The following is a 25,387-nucleotide window of genomic DNA, read 5'->3' as shown; positions in this document are numbered from 1 at the left end:
TCATACTTTAAAAACTTTTACCTTGTTTTTTTGTTCCTTTTTTTCATGTAATTTTTTCCCCACTATTTTCAGAAATCTTCATTGTGACTCTGCTGTGTGTTTTGCAGGCCTTTATTTTGAAAATCATTTCAAAGATTATTTCTATTTTGTACTTAATTTGATAACAAAAAATAAAATTGGTGCCGATATTTAAATGTTAGCTTAAACATTAATAGAAAAAAGAAAGAAAAAAATCAGCTTAAAACTAAAAAGATGAAAAGCGTAAAAATTCCCGACATAAACTGAGGATTTGTCTAGAATTTAAGCTATTTTTTTTGTTCTTTTCTTCCTTTAAATGTGTTCTTGCCATTTTGAAAAATCTACCTTGACTCTGATCTTTTTGTTTTGCAGATGTTTATTTTGAAATTCTTACAATTGAAACAGAAACTAATCTTTATCTCTTTAAAATAAATGGTGAACTGGATCATATGACAAAAAAGCTTAAGACTAACTTGTAGAAAGAGTTTTGTAAAACATGTAAAGGTAAACTAAAAAAGATAGCAACTCAAAAACAGAAGATGTTGCATGAATCCAACAGATCCAATTAAGATTCAAACTACACCCAGTGTTTGCTTGACTCCCTAAGTTTGAACTTTTTACTCAAAGCGGCGACTCAATTGACTCTGAGGTCAGAGGTCAGAAGTCACAGCTGTGCTGAATTTGTGCCCAACATCCCGTTCGAGACCCTTGACTTGAACTTATTATCACAGGTTTGACCCGCACTCTTAGGTTAATGCCACGAAAGTTCTGTTTAGTTTGTTGACGAGAACGTGTTAAGCTAACACTTAGCATTAGCATGCTAATAGATGCTAACTCCCGGATCTGGGATATTTCTTCAAACTCTTTTGTCTTAAATTACAAATGTTCGGTGTCACAACAATGACTCGACAAGAAATGAATAACTCCCGTTCTCTGCGTGTCCCCTTCCTTCTCGCCTCGTTTCTGCCGCGTCATGCTACGCCGGTAACATTTATAGCTTTTTTTTCTCCAAGTCCAATACCTGTTCACGGGACCGACTCCTTTGTGGAATTACATCCGTGTTACGTAAGCTCGGGACGCCGCCTCACCACTCACGTTTTCTCACCCTGTCCGCCCCACCAAAGCGGCGTTCCTGCCAACGGCGCCGTGACTAAGAGTCTTTTGTGAGTCGAAAACGTGGGGAAGGTATCGGCCGTCGCCACAGGAAATGACCAATCGTCCCTTCTTTTGAAGTCTCGCCAGTTTTTTCATTTTTATCTGTGGGAGGCCCGCGGTCTTTAAGTCGCTGATGCCACACACCCTTCTTTTCTGCGCCCCCCTCCAGTAACGCCCGGTGCTGAGAATACAGAGTATATTAGCATAGCGGCGAGCATGCGGGTGGGTTGTGTGGGAGGGGGATTTGAGGGCCACAGGCTCCACGACTACCCGCTCACTCTTCCACGCTTGAAAAGGCTGAGGGGGGCTCGTGTAATTGCGTTTCCTGCTCCCGCATGGAGATACGACAGGATTCTGAGATTCCTAATTTCTGGGTCTGTTCTCCGTCTCCCTGGTCCTTCTCTCCTCCTCCTCCTCCTCCTCTCTCGCTCCCAGCCTGTCGATATGTGAGGCATGTTGAGATGAAGTTAATTGGATCTCGGTATGGAAGTCTTTACCCCCCCGTGGCGCCCACGAGCTCGGACCGGGCACGTGAACTTTTTCCTGCGTGAACTTCCAACGGACCCGGGGCTCGCAACCGTCTCCGAGGTTCATGCAACATACACGGTGCTGCTGTTCCTCATCCAGATGTTCCCCCTTTATCCAGCTCGCCGGGGGTTCTAGTCGAGGCTGTCGGTTTAAATCTGGGTTAGGAAATCCCCGGTCGGGGTTATTACACGCCTTAATGCTAATGAAGCTTTGGCAAATGTAGCGGACGGAAAACGCGGGGGGGAACTAATTGAGCATCAACACTTGGATGATCCGAGCGATGGAGGGTCTTATCCGGTCGGACCATCTCGATCAAGCGTGTGCTAATGTGGCGATAAATGCTTGGAATCCAAATATCTGTGGCCTTTAAACCCGGGCCAAATGACTGTTAAACCTCCGCTGGTTTCTAAAATGACATCAGTCAGTTGGAGGATATAAAAGTCGGCATCATTAGTGAAGAATTTTATGTAACAAGTTCATCTTTCTCATTAAAAGACAGAATTCTACAAGTTTTTTGCGACCACTGCAATAACAGGCATTTTCAAGGTCTGTTATTTTGATAATTATTCTTGCATTTTTCCTTACTTTTAATCTGTGAAGTTAGCATTTGTTGAGTGGTGAAAGAAACTATTGATACACTAAAATATCAAGTTTTTTTCCAATATTGTTTCAATATTCATTAGGACTATCACTTTTTTGTTGTTTGTTCACGTTTGTGTTGCAATTAAACTTCAGGCCTCTAGATGGCAGCAGTCATTAAGTCCACCAAAACTAAAGGAAGATGACTGAGGACGAGAGGATACACTGGACTCCAGCAGCTTTTAAAGCTGATGTTTGGACATATTTTGGTTTGAAAACAAATTAAAGAAGTTACGACTTTGTCAAGAGTCATGTGGCCTGTAAATTCTGCAACACCAGAGTCAAGTACCCAACAATACTACAATTAAATCCTTGTTACTACAGTATTACTGTGTATTGTTTCATTGTCCCTGTATTGTTATACATTTCGACAAATTATTGAAAATACTCACTCTATTTCTTTTGGATGTTTTGACATCTTTCGCTCTCTTGCTTAAATGCACTAAATGTTGTCTTTTATGTATATTATCGAATTGAATCATTCACTTTAGAGGCGGGGGACACCCTGGACAGTAGGCCAGTTTGTCTCAGCACACACAAAGACACAAAACCATTCATCCTCACACTCATATTTACAGACAATTTACCCAAAATTCACAATCAACCTCTGTATGTTTTTGGACTGTGGGAGGAAACCGGAGTGCCCGGAGTAAACACAATTATTGAACTTATGTTTAAGATAAACAGGACAAGCATATTTACAGTTATTTTTAAATGGCAGTGAATTTGAGGGAAGAAACAAACACTTCGACTACACACTAGCATCCTAGCATTTAGTATTGAAGTACAAGACGTGTAATCAGTAATATTGATCTAAACTAAGTTGTCTCAGTTGTTTTGTCAGTGAAACAAATCTGTAAAACCATTAGTCTTTTTTAAGTTTTCGGAGGCTTTGTCCATCTTTCTGATCCTTGGATGTCTCGTTTCTGTCCGGTCTTGTTTCGGCCTTCGCCCTCCTCCAGCCGCCTGGTCCCCTTGAGATTTACGAGCGTCTGGAATGTTCCTTCAGACCCACGTATCAGCCGTTCCGTGGTGTGGAGCGTGAACCTTCGGCGCTGCCTCATTTGGCCTCTCGTCCTCCCTCTCTCCTCTGGACCCGGGGCTGGGGTCCAGGTGCTCGCCGGAGCGAGGTGGCCCGGGCGAGAGTCGCTCGGCTGTTGATCATGTAGCGACTCATTCGTCTTCATCATCGCTCTCCGACGTCGCGGCGGGGGAGCCGACTCACCTTCAGCCAAGGCCGCCGCTCTTCGCCACAACCTTTTCATCTGGTTTCCCCCCTCCTCGCCCCATCGCCTCCTTTTTGAGGTCGACGGGGGGGCCCGGTTTGTGAAACTGCGTTAATTAGCGTGGATTTGAAGGCTACGTTCCCCCCATCCTCGCCCCCCCGCCTTCCTCTCTGGAGGCCGCTTCCATGTTCTCGATTGCGTCGGCAGGTTTGTGAAGGATGTCGCTGCCAGCTGTCTTCTTCATGGACGACTGCCAACCTCTCCACCGCACCTCCTTGTCATTTCCTCTTTTATTCCATCTTCCTCTCCTCCGCCTCCCGCTGTTTATCCGTTAATGAACTCTTGTGTCTCGAGCCTGTTTCTATTTCCATCTCCGGGAGTGCGTTAGCCAGGGCGTGGGCGGCTCGCCCGGCGTTCCCGGGCAGGTGGGGAAAAAAGGGAGTCCAGGTTCGGCGCTCGGTCCGGCTTGTTGGTGCCAGATTTCGCTATCTGTGTGCGGAACATGCGAGCGTTCTCGTCCCTCGCTGACCAGCGAAAAGGTCAGACGAGCTCCGTCGGACGGTTTTGAGCGCCGTCGCGGAAGAAAGACGACCCTCGTGATCCGCGGCGATGATGACCTGATGCGTGAACTCCAGGCTCTTGTCTGATGACTAGACTAGAACTTCTTCATCTGCTGGAAAATGTTCACAACGGTTAGTTTCTCGAGATAGTTTTCTTCGTTAGACAACAAAATGGTGTCGTTTTTTGCCTGGAGCTATAAATCCCACATTCACCTCCAGGACAAGCAAAACTAGACTCGACAAGATCTGTCTTAAAAAAATCCGCAAAATAAAATAATATACAAACTCTTTAATGTACTGTGAGAAATGGGATTCATTTGCAACATAATGGCCATAAACAAACTGTTTATGTGGTAGCCATTAGCACAGTGATGGTAAGAGCCACTTAGCAAACCTCACAGTTATTTTGAAACCTGTTCGTGACACTATAGTTGAGTCTGAGTGGAGAGAAACGGCCATAATACAAAAAAGGGTATTTATTACAGAATGTAAACATAAATATTAGGGGTGTGTATTGTTACTAATTTGCTGATACAATAAAGGCTCAACAATACGATATATAGCGATACTGTCGTGACAAGGATATATGTGTAATATTGTCGAGTACTTGACTCTTGACTAGTGACTCGTCAAACATCAACTTTAAAAAGCGGCTGGATTCACTGTATCCTCTCGTCCTTAGTCATCGCCGGGATCTCGCAGGATGTCATTGTTCCTTTAGCTGCGGAGGACCGAACGACTGCTGCCATCTTGAGGCCGGATGTTTAATTGCAACACAAAAACGGATAAATGCAGTGAATAGTTGCATGTTAATTGTAATTATTTTTTAAAAGATACAGTGCTTTCTTTTATATTTAAGTGTATTGATAATTTCTTACACCCCTTATTGATGCCAACTAATCTAGAAATTAACTTCACTGTTTCAAAGTCAGAAAATTAATTGTTATTGGCAACATTGGCTATCAAACTTCAAGAATTAATGATGAACTAAAGATAAACCTCAACTCTCCTGACGTGTAGTAAATTGTCTTCCCTCCAAGACACAGTAAGTCCCTCATCATGACCATGTTTTCAACTCATTACTTTATAAAGTTGCTTTGAAATCTGGGCGAACGAGAGGTTACAAGAGTCCATTATGACGTAATAATGGCTTCACTCCTCCAGCCAGCTGTAATTACGCCCGCTTTGTTTGTACAACGAGTCCCTTGGAGGTGGATACTTCCTGGATCGATGATGTGCTGTGACAAACCTCAATGTTTGATCAATCACAGCAGAGTAGTTGTGGTCAACAAGATTTCATCTCCAGAAAAACAAATTGCTTTCAGTGGGCGAAGCTTAAGATCATTTTCTAATGTCAATATTTCAATGAAAAGAGAGTTTTGTACAAACACACACTGATGATACAATAGAGTCACACATCACAACAACACATACTTTAGGTGCACTTTAAGTGTATCAATATTTTCTTAAACCCGTCAAAAATACATAAATGTATTGTAATGTCAGGTCAGATAACTGGTAAGTGTTGGTGTCCCCGACTTTTCTTCTGAACTCTGGTCGACCCGCCCTCCTACACTCCGGCGCAGTGATCCACGGAATATCTGGGAGAAAGAAACCGCCTCCTCCTCTCTCTCCCCCCCTCTCTCTCGCCCTCCCTCTGTTTACACACTCAGGTTTGCTTAAAGCACTTCTGACTCTTCAGCTTGAGCTCACTTGCCCTTTTGATTGTATCAATTAATCTGGGGGTTCCTCGCTGGGCAGAGCTAATTGTGCCTTCAAACCAGTCGCCGGCGAGGATTTCCATCTCATTAGCCGCTCGCCTCCATAACGCAGGAGTTTATTTTTCTCCCTCCTTTCCCTCCTCATGAAGCCCGTCCATCACGGCGCTCCCTGATGTTCATTCTTTCCAAAGCGCCTCCTCGTCATGGCCCCCAGTTGTCGTCCAGTCGATGATCACTCGTGAGTCTGAGATATTCAACGGATGGTATCAGAACCGTCCGTCTGGTTCTGGCCCGAACACTCTGGGTCGCATTAGCACTTACGAATATACACTCGTTGACTGATGATGAGCAGACGGAAGCGCCGAGAGCGACGTCTGTCGTCCAAGGGAAACTAGCGCGGTCCAGTCCAGGCATATTAATGGATCCCAGAGCTTGAAGGTGTCGATAAAAACTAACAACAAATAAAAAACTAACGTCATCAAACAAAGGTATTGCTTAATAAACTAAATACTAAAAAAGGACAAATGAACAACCATCAATAAAAAGTAATAATGAAAGAAAAATAAATAAATAAACATGTATATGTAAAGTATATATCAGACACGAGTGACACATTTGTATTTTCATTTCTAAACAAGAAGGACCTTCTCGACTGCAGTTCATTCAAAACTCTGCAGCCAGAATTCTGAGCCGCTCTAGTAGAAGAACTCTCTTTCTTTCTCTTTCTCTGATCCTTAAAACTCTTCACTGGCTGACAGTTTTATTTCAGGATCCATTTTTAAAATTCTGGTTCTTACTTTCAGATCTATTCATGGTCAGACCTTCCATCAGTGATCTGATCCAGACTTACACCCCAGCTCGGGCTCTGAGGTCTGTGGATCAGAATCTACTGATGGTTCCTGAACACGCTTCCGGACCAGAGGAGAGAAATCCTTCCAGACTGTTGCCCCTCAGCTTTGGAACAATCTTCCTCTGTGTTTGATGATCTACTGACTCCTTCAAGAAACATCTTCAAGTCGCTCTCATGCTAACAAGCTAACGAGTTAGCGCTCCTGTCAGCGGAGGCTAATCTTTTTCGCGGGATGATTCCTCCTTAAGTCTGTCTGCTCGCGTTATTCGTGGGCGATAGTGGCTTTTTATCCCGGCTTCCATTTCTGTTTAGAAGCTTCCAAGTGACTCTGGATCTGCTGCTGTGAAATGAAATTGCTTCTAGTTTGTTAAGAGATTTTCTCGTAGCAGCGGCGAGACACTCCAGAAAGAAAGTTCTCCACAAAACCCGTCTGAAGAATCACGGGGCGGTCGGAGCTTACATAAATAAATAAAACCAGCTTTCTCTCCCTGAATTCAATCCGTTTGAAGGCGACTTTATTTTCCGACAAAACACAAATTAATTCGGGCAACTTGTCGCATTACATTAAAGTGTGAAGACCTGCTGGTGTAACGTGGAGCAATCCTGTCTCTGGTTGCCATGGCAGCAGATGTGTTGTAGCGTCGAGGAACAGCTGGTTTGTCGTAATACATTACTCACGGGGACCAGTGGCGACGTGTAGTGTAGGGGCCACACTGGGCCCTCTGACAAAATGTATGTGGCCCTGAGGAGGACGGTGTCAAACTGTGACGCCTTTTGTTTACACACAGTTAAATAAACAGGAATGAGTCAGTGTTCTGGGTCTGCCCCTTGATCTCCACCTGAAAAGATGTTGACGACTATGTTCATATAACTGGACTCTGAGTCTCTCCTGAATTACAGGAGTCGTTCATAGTTGTATCTTCTGTCGGTAGTTTCAGACGGACGGAGAGACATTTAGTCTTTTAGCTCAGCTCTTATCTATTTTAAAATAATCTCATTAATCTTCATCGTCATCATCATCCGACCCTCTTCTCTCCCTCCTTCACACTCCCATCCTTTCTTCCATCTGCCCTGGAACTTCACGACGGTTCTTCACGCTCACGCCCGACACCCGCGGCGACGGCGGTGCTGGATGGCTACCGTACTGCCAATCTTAATCACGTCGGGAGAACACACCTGTGAAAACAGATGTCTCCGGGGTGACACTGTCACCCCCCCCCCCCCCCCCCCCCAAATCTATTCTGGTCTCCAAGAAGTTCTGAGCCGGAACATCGGGGCCCAAGGAACCGATTAGAGAGGGGCAATGCAGGGTACCAGGTGGAACGAGGGAGGAAGCCTGAGGTTTTACCCTCTTTTATCCGTTGTTACCTGAATTTACAATACCTGGTACATTTAAAGCCTCCCAAATCTTCTTTGTCCACGAGATGAACCTGAACCAGGAAGCTTCTCTATCTGAGACTCTCTGGCAGATTTCCAACTATGATCTAAAAATAAAATTGGCATATTTGGTTGATTCCAGATTGAACTGTAAGATTTTAATCCAGAGATTACTGGAGACTAAAATGATAGTTTGTGTGCGACCAGTCGTCTGGCAACGGCGGCGCAACTCCTTCTCTCTCTGCTCCGCTTCTAAATAGTCCAAAGAATCAATGGCGCTGAAATCCGATGCCTCCATTATCATAAATCAATCCTGAGCCCTTTTTATGAGAGATCACAGTAAGCACCCCGTTATGACCTTTAAAAAAAACGGCCTCTCAGATTACAGCTGGATTTAATTCATAAGAACGGGTTTATGCGACCAATCGCTGCCGAGGTTCGGCTAATGCCGTGCAGAGATCTGAAGACGACATCAGTCACTGCAATGTTGTTCCGTGTAATTGCGTCTAAAAGCTGCTTTTATTATTATTTAAACCAGATTGTTTGAGATAAAATTGAACGAGCGTTCCAGACAAAATAATCTGTATTAGTGACAAAAGCCAATAAAAGTGTCTGTTCGGATTCGGAGATTGTGTTTTTCATTAATTCCAGCTCTGGTTTTATCGCTCGATGGTTTACACGTGGCACTTCACCGGCGCGACCTTCTGCCCACGCGCGAGCGGTGAAGGTCCACTTTACCTGGGATTTCAGTCCTACCTCCTGTTTCCTCATATTGGTGATGAAACCATCAACTCGTAGCTTCTTCTGAAAGCGTAAACCACTGTTTACTGCCTGAATCACGGATGGTTACTCACCCGTCAGTTTGTCCATCCAACCATCCACCTATCCATCAACCCATCCACCTATCCGTCGGCCCATTGGTCCATCCATCCGTAAAGCTTCTCTCATGGTGTACCGGGTATTTCGATGTTAAAGGCGACCACAAGGAAAGACCAATGGCATGATTAATGGACTATTTCTTATGGACGGCCTTGGAATTTCCGTAGAAGTGCTGGAAGAAGTTGTGGGTGTTGAGAAATGTCTGGGCCTTCATCCATTTTACACTGATTTTTACGGTCTGAAGGTCCGAAGTGAAGCAGTGAGGCCCAGACTTTCTTCTCCTTAGAAACCCTTTGAAGAATACCAAGGCATTCCCCAGCTCAACGTTTCATGGGGTTAGATCTTTTAGATCTCCATGCCTGTTACACTTCCAAAGGGAGCCTTCCTGGAGACATCCAAAAAAATGTCAGATACACCTGAATTAGATTCCCTTGATATTGATTACTACAGCCATAACCCTGCGGAGACACCAGCTTTTCTGAAGAGTTAGAGGACTTATTATTCCAGTCTAAAAGCAGATCCTCAACAAGACTGCAAGAACCTGAAGGAAAGTCTTGACCTCAATCCACATTTTGCACCGCTGTACTTGATAGAAGTGCAGGGTGGCGGAGTGGTTAGGGGTTAGGCTTGGGGTCCATAGGTATGAGTGTGTATGTGAATAGTTGTGTTTCTGTCTGTGCCCTGCGACGGACTGGCGTCCTGTCCAGGGTGTCCTCCGCCTCTCGCCCGCAGAAACTAGGCTCCATTCCCCGATTGCCCAATGAGGGATTAAGTGGCTCAGATAATGAATGAATTGATGTACTTGATGGTCTGACCTCCAGGATACCAGCTACCTTCCCTTGCGAGTAGATGGTACCATACCCCCGACCACAGACCTGGCTGAAGTGCGGCCCTTTGACTTTATTTATGCGACCCTCGTAATGTCAAAGTATGATCATGTATAAATAGTTTTAATGCATTAACAAATGTATTTTGTATTTATTATTCATTTACATTTTCACATAACACTTCACTTCTTTTGTGTGTAATTTTTCAAGTATATATTAATCCCTCAATTATTTTTTTTTAAGTTAATTGAAGAAATGTTTGGAAAAAAACTCATATATACAAGAATAAAATTACAGCTTTTTTAGCTTAATAAATCACGACCTAATGACGCATGTCCTTTTTTCTTTTTTTTAGGTATTTTTTCGTCTTTCTTTTTGCTTGACGGCCCCTAACAACGTTAACAAAATTTAATGTGGCCCTTGAAGAATTTTAATTGCCCATCCCTGTCCTACCGTGACACCAGTACTGTGCTGTTGAAGTCCATCTTTTTTCCGGTGGTCTTTACCAGGAACCCTTACGAGGTCATACCTGACGTCACTGTTGCTATGTTGCTTATTAACAAACGAACATTTAGACTCTCGTTGTAGAACTATAGACAACAGTTTTAGACAAGTATGTTTTGTCTGTTCACAGGTAGTGTGGGCTCTCACCTCTCAATCGTCTGGACTATTTGCGGCACGAATGGAGGTCACAAAGTCCTGCTAGCTCCTGGTGTCAAACAACTAACTACTCGAGTTCGACGACCATCTTGATGGTAAGTGACAAATATCTTTTTTCTTTCAACCAGAGTCATAGAGACTTTTCTAGGCACTCGCTCATTAATTATTGGTAACAAAGACATCGTGACGGCGGAGTGAGAGCATCTCACTCGGAGCCGGCTGATGAATCTTCCCCGTGATGTTCAATAATCTACGAAGCTCGTTCTGACAAATCTGCGGAAGAACCAACATCTCTGAGCTGCGTTAATATTTACACAGTTAATAAGTTGCCAGAGAATCGGAGCGACACCTGCTGCGCTTGTTCTCCGTCTGCGGCTGAAACTTCGCAACAGACTCCCGTCACACGGATCATCTCTCAGGCGACCATCATGCTCACCGATAACCTTGCCGGGGCCCCTGACCGGTGACATCGCCTCTGCCGGTGGTGGCAGGAGTTCATGCTTGTCCACGTCGATCAGGACTTGTATCTCTGATCATGGTGTTGTTGCACGAGTCGCTCAATGATCTATCGACTCAGCGTATTGATCCACCGAGCATCTGGTGAGGAAGGACTCTCTCTAAGACCTCATCCTCATCTCTAGCGCCCCCCTCTGAGAGACGGACAGAAAGTGCTGCTCTTAGATTCCAAAATGTTTTTTTCCAGCTTTATGCATTAATTTGTTAAAGTAATATTAGTTTGGTTAACGTTGTTTATTTTTGGTAACTTTTGGTTTATTTTATTATTTGTCTGAGTACGTTTATTAACGTTTTGGTTCACTTTATTTATTTATTTATTCCCTTTTTTTGGGTTAACTTTGTCTTGAGTTTTGGCTCAGTTGTTTAAAATTTTTGTTCATTTAAATTATATTTTGGTTCACACTATTTATGTTTTTATAAACTTTACTAAACTACTTTTATGGTTAAGTTTATCATTTGGTAGATTTTATTAATCTTTTCATAAACTTTTTTTTTCCTTAACTCAATTTTTTTGTTATTAAAATGCTACTAATGCTAACTATTAGCGAGATGCATTTATGTTGTTCATGTCGTAATAAAAAAGATTTTTTTAAATGCGCTTGTGTCATCAAGACACTGTGGTGTTTAAAAAAAAAAGGTATTTCTTAAATCTACTTCAGAAGTAAACATTGAAAAATCAGAGTTAAAATCGACAAAAATGTTTTGATTGTAGTACAAAAGAAAATATGATGCTTTTATTTTGAATTTTTGAATTGGAAAATTATGTTTTTAGCCAAAATACAATGATTCAATGATTGTTGTAATTTTTTCAACACAGTTTGACTTTTAAAGAAACACATTTAATTAAACTACTAGCAAAAAGAAATAAAAAAATCTCAGGAATACAAACACAAAACCCAACACACTGACGAACACACATTTAACGTTGGCTTCATCTGCGCTCGTCTAAGTGTGATGAAGACGCACCAGATGAGGTCTCAGTGCAGTAACACTCTCTCAGCTGTGTCGACACGTCGAGTGGGTGATACTCAGAGGTGAGCGGCGATGACACTGATGTGTGTCGTCTTTGGAAAAGCAGGGAGGTTGTTATGAAGGTTCAATCCTCGGAGCATGAAGGGTATCATTGATCGGAGTGAATGTCGGGTCCAAACGTTTCATAACCATTAGAGCCGTCAGTCGATGAACCACAACGTCGTTAATCCCAATTAATCCAGATGAAACTTTTAGAAACTGTGTATGAATTCTTATTATCATCCAAATACACACAATTATTATCGGGAATTCATTAAACTTCTGTTACTCACTGACTACTGACCACTGCAACTTCACTTCTCAGTACAGAGACTTACGTACATTTGTTGGACTCGCTGATAGTAAAGGGATAGTCAAGGACAAACTTCACTTCTTTTCTTGACCTGTATGTAAGAGTGAATTGAGGGTTGGATGGAAGAATGGATGGAGTGGATGGATGGATGGATGGATGGAAGAGTTGATGGACAGATGGATGGAAGAGTGGATGGGTGGATGTACGGATGGATGGATGGAAGGAAGAGTGGATGGATGGATGGATGGAAGAGTTGATGGACAGATGGATGGAAGAGTGGATGGGTGGATGTACGGATGGATGGATGGAAGGAAGAGTGGATGGATGGATGGATGGATGTACGGATGGATGGAAGAGTTGATGGTTGGACAGATGGATGGATGGAAGAGTTGATGATGGATGGATGGATGGATGGAAGAGTGGATGGATGGGTTGATGGATGGATGGAAGAGTTGAGAGATGGAAGAATGGATAGAAGAATGGAAGGAAGAGTTGATGATGTACAGACGGATGGATGGAAGAGTGGATCGATGGGCGGATGGATTGATGGATGGATGGAAGAGTTGAGAGATGGAAGAATGGATGGAAGAATGGAAGGAAGAATGGAAGGAAGAGTTGATGATGGACAGATGGATGGATGGATTGAAGAGTGGATAGATTGATGGTAAGAATAATGTGCTACATGTGGCCCTGGGGGTCCACAAGGGAGCCCCCTTCTGGTCACTTTTGTAACTGTTTACATTAAACTTAATAACGAGCACAAAGTGAGATCTGACCTGCAGCTGTAGGACTCAAGAGTTTTGTGACAAATCCATATTTGAGGCCCTTCGACATGATGGTCTATCACACGGTCATGTGATCTGCCGGTGTGTGATGAGCGGGCTCGCCCGGACACGCCGCAGCCTCCACGATGTGATTTTAACTAGTGTCACGGTTATGAAATCAACGCGTCTGCGATCGATATCGGGCGACTTTCAAGCAGCTCAATTGGAAGCTTGCTGCGGGGAACAGATGGCGCTCGCTGATAACCCAGCCGGAGGAGGATCTGTGGCGGCGGCACGAGAGGCCGGATCCTCTCCAGCACCACGGGGGAGGGAAAGGAGGTTAGGGAGAATTCACAAGACCTGCACGCGCCAGCGAGTCCCTAATCAGATTTATGTAATGAATAGTTAATTGCACATCGGTTCCAACTGTCTATTTGCACAACTCATGACCCCCTTCCAGCTTCCAGGCGCCGCAAACAAGCGGTAAATTCATTAAGTTTCCAGCTTTGTGTCGCTGCAGGAGCTTCTCTTCCCTGCGTGGAAAATACTTTTAGATAAATCCGGAGACTCGCTGACGAATTATTCAATATTCAGAGCAACTATTGGGGTGTTAGAAGTACATCGATACACATATATATATATATATATATATATATATATATATATATATACATGTTTGTCTCATGTAACTATAAATACAACACAATCTGGAGCTTATAATCCATGTGTTTGTATCTGCTCTTTTAGACTATTGTAACAGTTTATTTTGGAATCTATTCATACAAAACTGTGCAGCCAGAATCCTTAGCTGCTCTAGTAGAAGCACTCACATATTCCCGATCCTTAAAACTCTTCACTGGCTGCCAGTTTCTTATACTTTAAAAGGTCAAGACACACAGAGACAAACACAAGAGTTCCTGAAAATCAGGTAAAAGCACAGATAAGAATGTCTTAAGATGTTTCTTGAAGGAGTCAGTAGATCATCAAACACAGAGATCGTTCGAAAGCTTAGGAGCAACAGTCTGGAAGGATTTCTCTCCTCTGGTCCTGAAGCGTGTTCAGGAACCATCAGTAGATTCTGATCCACAGAATATTTTTTTCCAAAACATTTTTTTTTCTTGGCGTGGGGACTTTTAAATTATATTTTATTTTTATCATAGTATTTCTAATGTTTATATTTCAATGTGTGTATGAAAATAAAACAATTATGATTTTTTTTATTTAACATGCAAATATATACAGTATATATATAGTTTTTTCACTTTACTGTTGCAATTCAACTTTCTGCCTCTAGATGGTTTAAGGAAGAATAAAATCCTGCGAGGACTGAGGACGATAGGATACAGTCGATTGATTCCAGCAGCTTTCAAAAGATGATGTTTGGATATATTTTGGTTTCAGTTCTATTAGTTAAACCAAAAAAAAAGTCTATTGAAATACTTTTTATTTTAAAGGCAAAAGTACCTACATTCAGTTAAAATATTCTCCAAAAGGTTTAGTTTAGGTGAGTTTTAAAAACAGCGAGTGAGTAGTTCATATTGATTTTGTGACATATACATTCACCAGTGTTTAAAATAATCTGGGATTATTATTTGTATTTGATTTTAATTCCTTCTAGTAACAAACAGGAAGTAGATGAAGCCAAAAAGGGAAGTTGAGTCTTTATTTAAAGAAAGATTGTTTTACTCATCAACTTCCATTTATAGGTTTTAACAGGAGAAGTGTTATTTTTTTCTCTGTGTCTGTTACAAGACAATAGTCATCATATTAATGGAGTTTCCTCAAGAACAAAGAACATGACAGAGATTTCAAGCTTCATATTTGAGGTTTCAAACAACTCTTAAGTCTTAGAACTAGCTTCAAAGGCTAAAGAACCAACACAGAGCTACCTTCAGTGTTTGTTTATTAGCATTTGAAGGTAGCTCTGTGTTGGTTCTTTAGACTTTGAAGCTCTGTGTTTGTTTATAAGCCTCTGAATCTAGTTATGTTTTTTTTTTTAGCATTTGAAGCTGTCTCTGTGTTTGTTCATCAGCCCTTGAAGCTAGCTCTGTTTTTTTTTATTAGCATTTGAAGCTAGCTCTGTGTTTGTTTATTAGCCTCTATATCTAGATCTTGGTTTGTTCCTAAGCCTTTGCAGCTAGCCCTGTTTTTATAAGCGTTTGAAGCTGGCTGTGTTTGTTTATTATCCTTTGAAGCTAGTTCTGTGTATGTTTATTGGCCTTTGAAGCTAGCTCTGTGTTTATTTATTAGCATTTGATACTAGCTCTTTTCGATTATTAGTCTTTGAAACTAGCTCTGTGTTTGTTAATTAGCCTTTGAAGCTGGCTCTGTGTTTTTTTATTAGTATTTGAATTTAGCTATTTGTTTGTTTATTAGCATTGATACTAGCTCTGTTTGTGTACAAGCATTTGAAGCTAGCTATGTTTGTTTATTAGTCTTTGAAGCTAACTCTGTGTTTGTTCATTAGTATTTGAATCTAGCCATTTGTATGTTTATTAGAATTTGAAGCTAGATTTGTTTGTTGATTAGTCTTTGAGGTTAGCTACCTCTGGGTAGTTTGATGCAGCTTGGTTTCTAATAACCCGACACACAATACTCACTTTGCTCAAACCAAATCTAACATGAACAAATAAATGAGTTTATAAATGTGATTAATTTAATCTAAGACCGGCAAACGTGTGCCCGCTAGCATCATATCAATTATTTTATTTCCATATAAATGAGGAACTACACAACAGGATTACACAACAAGTATCAAGTGAATTACTGTAATAAACGTAATAAGAGAGAGAGTTTGTTTTCATTAATATAAAGTCTGCTTCTTCTCAATCATGCCTGAGTTTAATTATTGTTTCTTTTATTTGTAAGTGAATCCGAGGATCACGTCATCCAGGTGAAGAACCTGATCCGATAATTGATGGTTCTGCGCTGGTGGGACCGGATTCATCTTCCCTCCTCGTAAATCTCTCCGTCATGTCGACTTGTATCTTCTCAGACTTCATATCCTGAGGCGACGCGCGTGTTATTGGACTCCGGTCCCGGTTCCAGATTCCTTGCGGGCCTCAACTTTTCCCCGAGTGTTCAAGTCTCCGCTGCGACTGAAAAGTTCCTGAACCCGAGCGGGAGGGATCGGAGTTCTAGTCCGGGCACATCTGGATGTGATTGGCAGGAGAAAAAAGGGTCCCTGTGTTCTGGGAACTGGCAGCGAAAGTGTGACCCAACCCAGTGTAAACCAGACTGGTACAGTGTAGCCAAGGTTTGGAGCGGGGAAAGTGTTCCACTTCACCCCTCCCTCCTGCATCTTGGACTCTTAATCCCACAGCAAAGCTCCTGGCACCGCCTTTCCTATAAACCGCCTTCACAGCCCTAGATTCGGCAATTCTATCCGAGTCAGGTGGACCCGCATGCGGCGGAGTCGCTTCTCTGCGAGGCGACTCTCGTGTCCGAGACTAATGTTCGTCTCTTCCAAAAAACTCTTGTTTAAACCAGTTTTAGACTTGGAAAAAAAAGCTGCAGGTTTGATTTCAGCTCGAGGCAACTCCTGGTTTGGAGTCATGTTGCATCCCAGTGACTTTTTATCAGCCAGAACATGCCAGCCTTACAAGGTGTTATGTTGCGTGTCTAGGGTATAAGAATTAGGGAAACAATTGGCATTGAACCAAAGAAAAAAAAAAGGATTTTTAAACAGTGTTCCCTCGTTTATTGTTTCTGAAAATATCTCGGATTAAACAAAATCTGCGAAATCGTGACCATTTTACTTTAACTTGCAATCTCATCCCCACACTCAACAACGCGCTCAGTGTTGTCGACCTGAACTGCTCCCGTAATGCTTTGCCGCCCAGCTAACCAATCACAGCTGTCTTTCACTCTTGACATTGCAACATGTACGTGTAAACTAAACATAGATTAAATCCCAACAATCACAACAACACACACACACACACTGATGATACAATAGAGTCACACATCACAACAACACACACACACTGATGATACAATAGAGTCACACATCACAATAACACACACACACACACTGATGATACAATAGAGTCACACATCACAACAACACACACACACACTGATGATACAATAGAGTCACACATCACAACAACACACACACACACTGATGATACAATAGAGTCACACATCACAACAACACACACACACACACTGATGATACAATAGAGTCACACAAGACTTAACTCGACACATTAGTTCGACTGTAACCACCGTGACTTGCTGAGATTCATGTTGACGGTTGGTGACTAGCGTTAGCCGCTAGCTACTGTCGCTGGTGTGCGTTCATCGCTAACACAGTTTAGCCTCCCGCCCTCCACTCGGACACGGAGCAGGCGTGTTATCGAGCCCACGGCGCCGCGGGGACTATTTTCCGCTCTTATTAAGCGGGCGGCGGGTGACTGGGCGACGAGCCGGCATGTGTGGGAAACCCTCGCTTGGCGTGACACCGTCAGCGAGTGGGCGAGCGAGGCCGCCCGAGGGCGCCGAGGACCAACGCCAGCGCCTCGACTGGTGTTTCCACACATGCCACGGATCCGCTGACCCGCAGCCGCATAACGACCGCCGGGTTAATTCCCTCCGAGAGGCGGGAGCTCTCAAGGGGGGGACACCATTAAAGTGTGGAGCACGAGTGCATCGCCTCTATCCTTCCGCCGCCCCTGCCAGTGAATCACCTCATCCCTCCTTCTTTTTTCTCTTGAAATTTCTACAGTTAAAAATAATTCCGCCACAAACGGGGGAAGACTCCAGAGCTCGCTCTTCTTTCCCTAAATCATAAGTGAAATGTTTGAGGGGCAGAGAGCGAGGAGTGGAATTACACCGGGCCAATCTCCTACTCCATCTCGGAGCGCTGTGAGGAGAAGCAGAAATGCCCATTTCCCCACCGCATTAAGTGATTTGCAGGGCCACGTTTGTGCAGAATTGTTGGCGGCGAGAAATCCTCTATTTGCATGACATTTTCTTTCTGGTGATGGAGAGAGCTGTTCAAGACCCCCCGCCCAAAAAAAACCTCCCCCCACACACACACACCCGTCGTTTTTTTTTACACCCGCCAGCGGAATTGCTCTTACAAATAATGTTTGCAAATGAAATCAGCAAGTCACAGTTTACGAGGAAATCCGCTCCCAATATTCCCCCCGAAGCCCTTTTTTTTTGGGGGGGGGGGCGCTTAGAACAAGATTTGGGAAGAAGTGTCAGTGTCCGGCTGGTGAAGTAGTTCACGGGTTGGAATGATGCTCAAAGGGTCTGTGGTGAACTGCGGGTGACCTTGGAGTTTTCAGAATGTTTTCATTCTTGGTTTAAATTGCAAAATAGATGTTGGAATGACGGAAGCAACGTCCTCTCCAAGATAACCTTGTGCTCTGCTCGTTCTGTGTCTCTTTTTCTAAACTTTTGAGCCTATTGTTGATAAAAAAACATTTTTGGTTCTGATTCAGTTTTACATGGAAATCTTGTCATTGAATTTCATCAGAAACTGCTTTATTTTATTTTTTTTTACCAGCTTTTTGTGCTGAATCAAAGTCAAGAAAAGCATCAGAAATGACCTAAATCCGCCTGGTCATCCAGTTAAGATTAAAAGTGGAACAAGAGCAAGATTCAGTTATATTGAGCCTAACGTTGCTAGGATTTCTAAAGCAATTTTCAATTTTCATCAAACAATTTTCAACTGTAATCAAACAATTTTCAACTTTAATCAAACAATTTTCAACTATAAACAAACAATTTTCAACTATAATCAAACAATTTTCAACTATAAACAAACAATTTTAAACTATAATCAAACAATTTTCAACTATAAACAAACAATTTTCAACTATAATCAAACAATTTTCAACTATAATCAAACAATTTTCAACTATAATCAAACTATTTTAAGCTATAATCAAACAATTTTCAACTATAATCAAACAATTTTCAACTATAATCAAACAATTTTAAACTATAATCAAACTATTTTAAGCTATAATCAAACAATTTTCAACTATAATCAAACAATTTTCAACTGTAATCCAACAATTTTCAACTATAAAATTGTACAACGCCGTGTACAAGAAGGGCCGAAGTCGCCTCCACCTCCTGGGGAGACTGAGGTCCTTCGGAGTGTGCAGACCACTTTTAAGGACCTTTTATGACTCCGTGGTAGCCTCTGCTATCCACTACGCTGTGGTCTGCTGGGGAGCAGGCAGCACGGACCGGGACAGGAAGAGACTGAACAGGCTGGTCACGAGGGCCGGCTCTGTCCTGGGCCGCTCGCTGGACTCGGTGGAGGAGGTGGGAGAGAGGAGGACACTCTCCAGACTCTCCTCCATCAGGGACAACGCTCTCCACCCACTGCACCTGACCGTGGAGGAGCTGGCCAGCTCCTTCAGTGGCAGGCTCAGGCACCCCCAGTGTAGGACGGAGCGTTATAGAAGGTCCTTCATCCCAACTGGTGTCAGGATATTTAACTCTCTACTTTAAATATCCTGATGCTAATCCGTAGCGTGTTTTTCTTCTTGTGTGCTTTTTATTTATTTATTTTTTTCCGTTTTTTATTTCTATTTTATTTTATTTGTATTCTATTTTATTTTGTTAATAGTGTCAATTTCTAATTTTGTAAATAATTTGTATATTCTTAAGATCGTTTTTATTTTATTTTGTATTATCTCTTGTACTATTTCTTTCTCCTTGCACTTTATTTTCTTCCAACTGCGCTGTTGTGAAAGTGTGTTTCCCCTCTGGGGATGAATAAAGCCTTTCTATTCTATTCTATTCTATTCTATAATCAAACAATTTTCAACTTTAATCAAACAATTTTCAACTATAATCAAACCATTTTCAACTTAAACAAACAATTTTAAACTATAATCAAACAATTTTCAACTGTAATCAAACAATTTACTATAATCAAACAATTTTCAACTATAATTAAACAATTTTCAACTGTAATCAAACAATTTTCAACTATAATCAAACAATTTTCAACTTTAATCAAATAATTTTCAAGTATAATCAACTATTTTTCAACTATTTTTCAACTATAATCAACTATTTTCAACTTTAATAAAACAATTTTAAATATTATCAAACAATTTTCAACTATAATCAAACAATTTTCAACTATAAACAAACAATTTTCATCTATAATTAAACAATGTTCAACTATAATCAAACAATTTTCAACTGTAATCAAACAATTTTCAACTATAATCAAACAATTTTCATCTATAATTAAACAATTTTCAACGATAATCAAACAATTTTCAACTATAATCAAACAATTTTCAACTTTAATCAAACAATTTTTAACTTTAATCAAACATTTTTTAACTTTTATCAAACAATTTTCAACTATAATCAAACAATTTTGAACTTTAATCAAATCATTTTCAACTATAATCAACTATTTTCAACTTTAATCAAACAATTTTAAATATTATCAAACAATTTTCAACTATAATCAAACAATTTTCAAATATAAACAAACAATTTTCAAATATAAACAAACAATTTTCAACTATAATCAAACCATTTTCAACCTAAACAAACAATTTTCAACTAAAATCAAACAATTTTCAACTGTAATCAAACAATTTTCAACTACAATCAAACAATTTTCAACTATAATCAAACAATTTTCAACTTTAATCAAACAATTTTCAACTACAATCCAACAATTTTCAACTATAATCAAACAATTTTAAACTATAATCAAACAATTTTAAACTGTAAACAAACAATTGTCAACTCTAATCAAACAATTTTCAACTATAATTAAACAATTTTCAACTGTAATCAAACAATTTTCAACTACAATCAAACAATTTTCAACTATAATCAAACAATTTTCAACTATAATCAAACAATTTTCAACTTTAATCAAACAATTTTTAACTTTAATCAAACATTTTTTAACTTTTATCAAACAATTTTCAACTATAATCAAACAATTTTGAACTTTAATCAAATCATTTTCAACTATAATCAACTATTTTCAACTTTAATCAAACAATTTTAAATATTATCAAACAATTTTCAACTATAATCAAACAATTTTCAAATATAAACAAACAATTTTCAAATATAAACAAACAATTTTCAACTATAATCAAACCATTTTCAACTTAAACAAACAATTTTCAACTAAAATCAAACAATTTTCAACTGTAATCAAACAATTTTCAACTACAATCAAACAATTTTCAACTATAATCAAACAATTTTCAACTTTAATCAAACAATTTTCAACTACAATCAAACAATTTTCAACTATAATCAAACAATTTTCAACTATAATCAAACAATTTTCAACTGTAATCAAACAATTTTCAACTCTAATCAAACTATTTTCAACTATAATCAAACAATTTTCAACTGTAATCAAACAATTTTCAACTACAATCAAACAATTTTCAACTATAATCAAACAATTTTCAACTCTAATCAAACAATTTTCAACTATAATCATACAATTTTCAACTTTAATCAAACAATTTTCAACTACAATCAAACAATTTTCAACTATAATCATACAATTTTCAACTTTAATCAAACAATTTTCAACTACAATAAAACAATTTTCAACTATAATCATACAATTTTCAACTTTAATCAAACAATTTTCAACTACAATCAAACAATTTTCAACTATAAACATACAATTTTCAACTATTATCAACAATTTTCAACTATATAACTTTGTCATCAGAGTTCCCTGATTCTTCCTGAACTCTCAAGAGTCTTTCCTCGATAACCACCGCACGGAAAAAGTTCTCTTCAAAAGTCTCAAACTCGGCTGGCGATCTGTTTGTGCTGTAAATTGACGAGTGTGCGGCTTGTTATCTGGACGAGCGCGACATGATAATGAGATATCGAGTGTGTGACCTGGTCCCACTTTATCTCCGCGAGCACAGACACGTAATCCAATGAGACAGCCGTGTGTAATGGAAACACTGGACGATCACGAGCCTCCTGATGAGATTCTGTCCTCGCTCGCCGCCGCCGGCGTCCTCTTGTAATCAGCCCGTTACTGAACCAGGCCTCGGTCGTCACACGTCCACTTCGATTCCCCCACTTAGCGGACGCCAAAACCCTGGCTCCCGATTGGTCCGACGGCGACTGAGCCGATGGATGTTGATTTTTCCACGAGCTGATTTAAATGTTGACGATTGATTTTTAGTCGTTTTCTCACGAGATATGAGGTGTCGATCATGATTGACAGGTTTATCCCGTCAACATGAACTTCTTCTTCAGGTTTATTAAAAAATATTTTTATTCATTTTGTTAACAATTTAAACGATATATTTGACCACGATTTGTTGTATTTCTGTATTTTGCTAAAGCTACTGTAACTTTGAACACTTACGTAAGTTTTACGTCAAATTAACATGTTACTACATGACATCAAGCTAACCTTAGCATACTACTACTAATGTAATTATTGGCTATATGATCCCAATCTAGCATTAGCATGTGACTACTAGCTATATGACCTCAGACCTACATTAGCATGTTACTACATGACATCAAGCTCACTTTAGCATACTACTACTAATGTAATTATTGGCTATATGATCTAAAATAGCATTAGCATGTTTTTACTATCTATATGAACTCAAACTAACATTAGCATAAAACTGGCTACATTACTTCAAACTAATATTAGCATGTTACTACATGACATCACGCTAACCTTAGCATACTACTACTAATGTATTTATTGGCTATATGATCCCAATCTAGCATTAGCATGTGACTACTAGCTATATGACCTCCGACCAACATTAGCATGATACTGGCTATATAACCACAAGCTAACATTAGCATACTACTAGCAATCTAATTATTGGCTACATGAACTCCAACAAGCATTAGCATGATACTATCTACATTACGTCAAACTAACATTAGCATACTACTACTAATGCTATTATTGGCTACATGACCTCAAACCAACATATGACACTACTATTTATGTTACTAATACCACTGTAACTACTAGCTGTTTGACCTCATACCAGCATGTTACTACTTGCTACCAGACATCAAACTAACATTAGCTTGTTACTTCTAGCGTAATACTACTAGCATGTTACTGTTAATGTAACTACTAGCTATATGACCTCAAACCAACATGTTACTACTAGCTAAATGACCTTTAAACAACAATAGCATGTTACCAATGTTACTGATAGCTATGTGACCTACAAGCTAGATCACATCACACTATTATCAGAATGTTACTACTATCAAACCTCAAACTAACATTAGCATATGACTATTATCAAACCTCAAACTTACATTAGCACGTTACGACTAATGTTACTACCAGCTACATGCCCTCAAACGAACATTGGCATGTTACTACTGATGATACTACAAGCTACATGACCTCAAACTAACATTTGCATGTTACTACTGATGTTACTACAAGCTACATGACCTCAAACTAACATTAGCACGTTAATACTGATGTAACTACGAGCTACATTACCTCAAACTAACATTAGCATATTAATACTGATGTAACTACGAGCTACATGACCTCAAACTAACATTAGCACGTTACTACTGATGTTACTACGAGCTAAATGACATCAAACTAACATTAGCACGTTACTTCTGATGTTACTACGCGCTACATGACCTCAAACTAAAATTAGCACGTTACTACTGATGTTACTACAAGCTACATGACCTCAAACTAACATTAGCACGTTACTTCTGATGTTACTACGAGCTACATGACCTCAAACAAACAATTTCATGTTGTTTAAGATCATGTTGCTAGTAGCATGCTAGCTACCAAGGTAAGGATGTTCAATTTCACGCAATATTTTCTAGATTCTTGTTGGGTTCTGAGGACACTTCTGGAATCAACATCTGAAGCCGGCACGAGTTGTCATTGTTGGCGACCTGTGTTTTCGCCGAAGGGTTTCGCGGTGCTCCTCGTCCCCACCTCCCTGACCCCCTGACCCCCTTCAGGACCGGCTTTTGTTTCAGAGCTCTTCTTTAAGACGTCACCTTCGTCCCCGCCGTTGTCCGAGCGCCTGCTTCCTTTGAGCCGAGCTGCCAGCATGAGGGATCCATCTGGTCTCCGGCCCCCCCCCGGCGCCACATCCAACGTCCAAATGGAAAAACGTGCTCGGCACAACAAGAGCGCGGTGATGTAGAGAGTTCGAAAAGCACTTCCTCTCTGATTATCCATCAGCCGCGAGCTTGTTGAGAAATCATTTACTGTACGCGGCGATGATTGACGACGCCGGGACGGGGGCCGCCAACGTCCCCCACGGGGCCCGGGACTCGGCCCCCCCTCGAGTCGGACACAAAGCAACACACTCTCGGATCTTGACACTTAAAGTTCAATAAAAGCCGCGGGCTCCTTGTCGGCTCGTCGTTGTCGTTTCGCGCCGAACGTTGCCGTCGTCGGTCTCTTTTCAGAAGCCGCCGCTCGCGCTAACATCACACGACGAGCGGAGATGATTCCGAGGAGCCGCTCGGATGAAAATACACTCAATTATAATCATTTTAGGATTCACAGAGCGGCGCCTCTCGCCGGCGTGTTTATGTCCTGGCGTCGCTAACTGAGCACAATAAATGGAGGAAAGTTAATCTGACCTCGGAAGAGAGTCTGCTGAATCGTAAACGGAGGTTTTTCACAGCAGAAATGTTCCAGCGGATTAAATGGGAAAAAACCTTCCGGAGAATCCTTTTCTAATCCTGCTGATCAAAGCCAGACACATCGCCGGGACTTGAACTCTCTTCACCTGCGCCCGCTCGGGTCGTCTTTTGCGGCGCACTTTCCCGCGACCTCCGTCTCACGATCTGACGCCGAGGGTCGCTGTAGGGGAGAGGCGGCATCAAACGACGAGGTCATGGCTACGCGTTTTTTTATTGCTTCGTAATAAGGAAGGCAGCGTTTGAAAGTTGGATCCTGTGACCTGACAGAGTTAACAGACAGCTGTCTAGGCAGAAGGTTGCTAACGGGATTCATTAGCAACTATAAAAAATATATTGGAATTTTTACTTGTGTATTGACTTCATTGACATCCAAACAATCTGATTTATCTTATATTTATTGTGTAATTACTTGAACTTTAGGTCTGTGGCTATGCTAGCACCTCTTAGCAGTAGATTTAGCATCTTTGGCCTTTTCATAATTTTAGCTATTTTCTCTCTCTTTTGTTGTTTTAACTCGATTAAACGGTCATTATATAAATTGCTAGCAAATTGTTTTTTACCGTATTACCAACTTTTTCTCTTTTTTAGCTTGTCAACCACATTAGCTGAATTGCTACCTTAGCATTTTTTGCTCCTCAGATCATTAGCTCGTTGGGTTTGTCAATAA

At 40.8% G+C, this 25,387-nt stretch overlaps 1 protein-coding gene across 3 annotated transcripts in view; it reads left to right on the top strand.

The window, feature by feature from the left end:
• plxnb2b (plexin b2b) overlaps positions 1 to 25,387 on the top strand; it is a 161,823-nt gene that overhangs the window by 49,265 nt on the left and 87,171 nt on the right. For all 3 annotated transcript variants that reach the window (XM_087797497.1, XM_087797496.1, XM_087797495.1), the window contains one exon: positions 10,415 to 10,535. The gene's annotated coding sequence lies outside the window, so the exon portion shown is untranslated. The remainder of the gene's footprint in view (positions 1 to 10,414; positions 10,536 to 25,387) is intronic.

The sequence above is a fragment of the Callionymus lyra genome, chromosome 8 (genome assembly GCF_982586985.1).
Source record: "Callionymus lyra chromosome 8, fCalLyr1.hap1.1, whole genome shotgun sequence".
Classification (NCBI taxonomy): Eukaryota; Metazoa; Chordata; class Actinopteri; order Syngnathiformes; family Callionymidae; genus Callionymus; species Callionymus lyra.
Note: the sequence above shows the minus strand (reverse complement) of the source record. Positions and strands in the feature narration are given on the sequence as shown.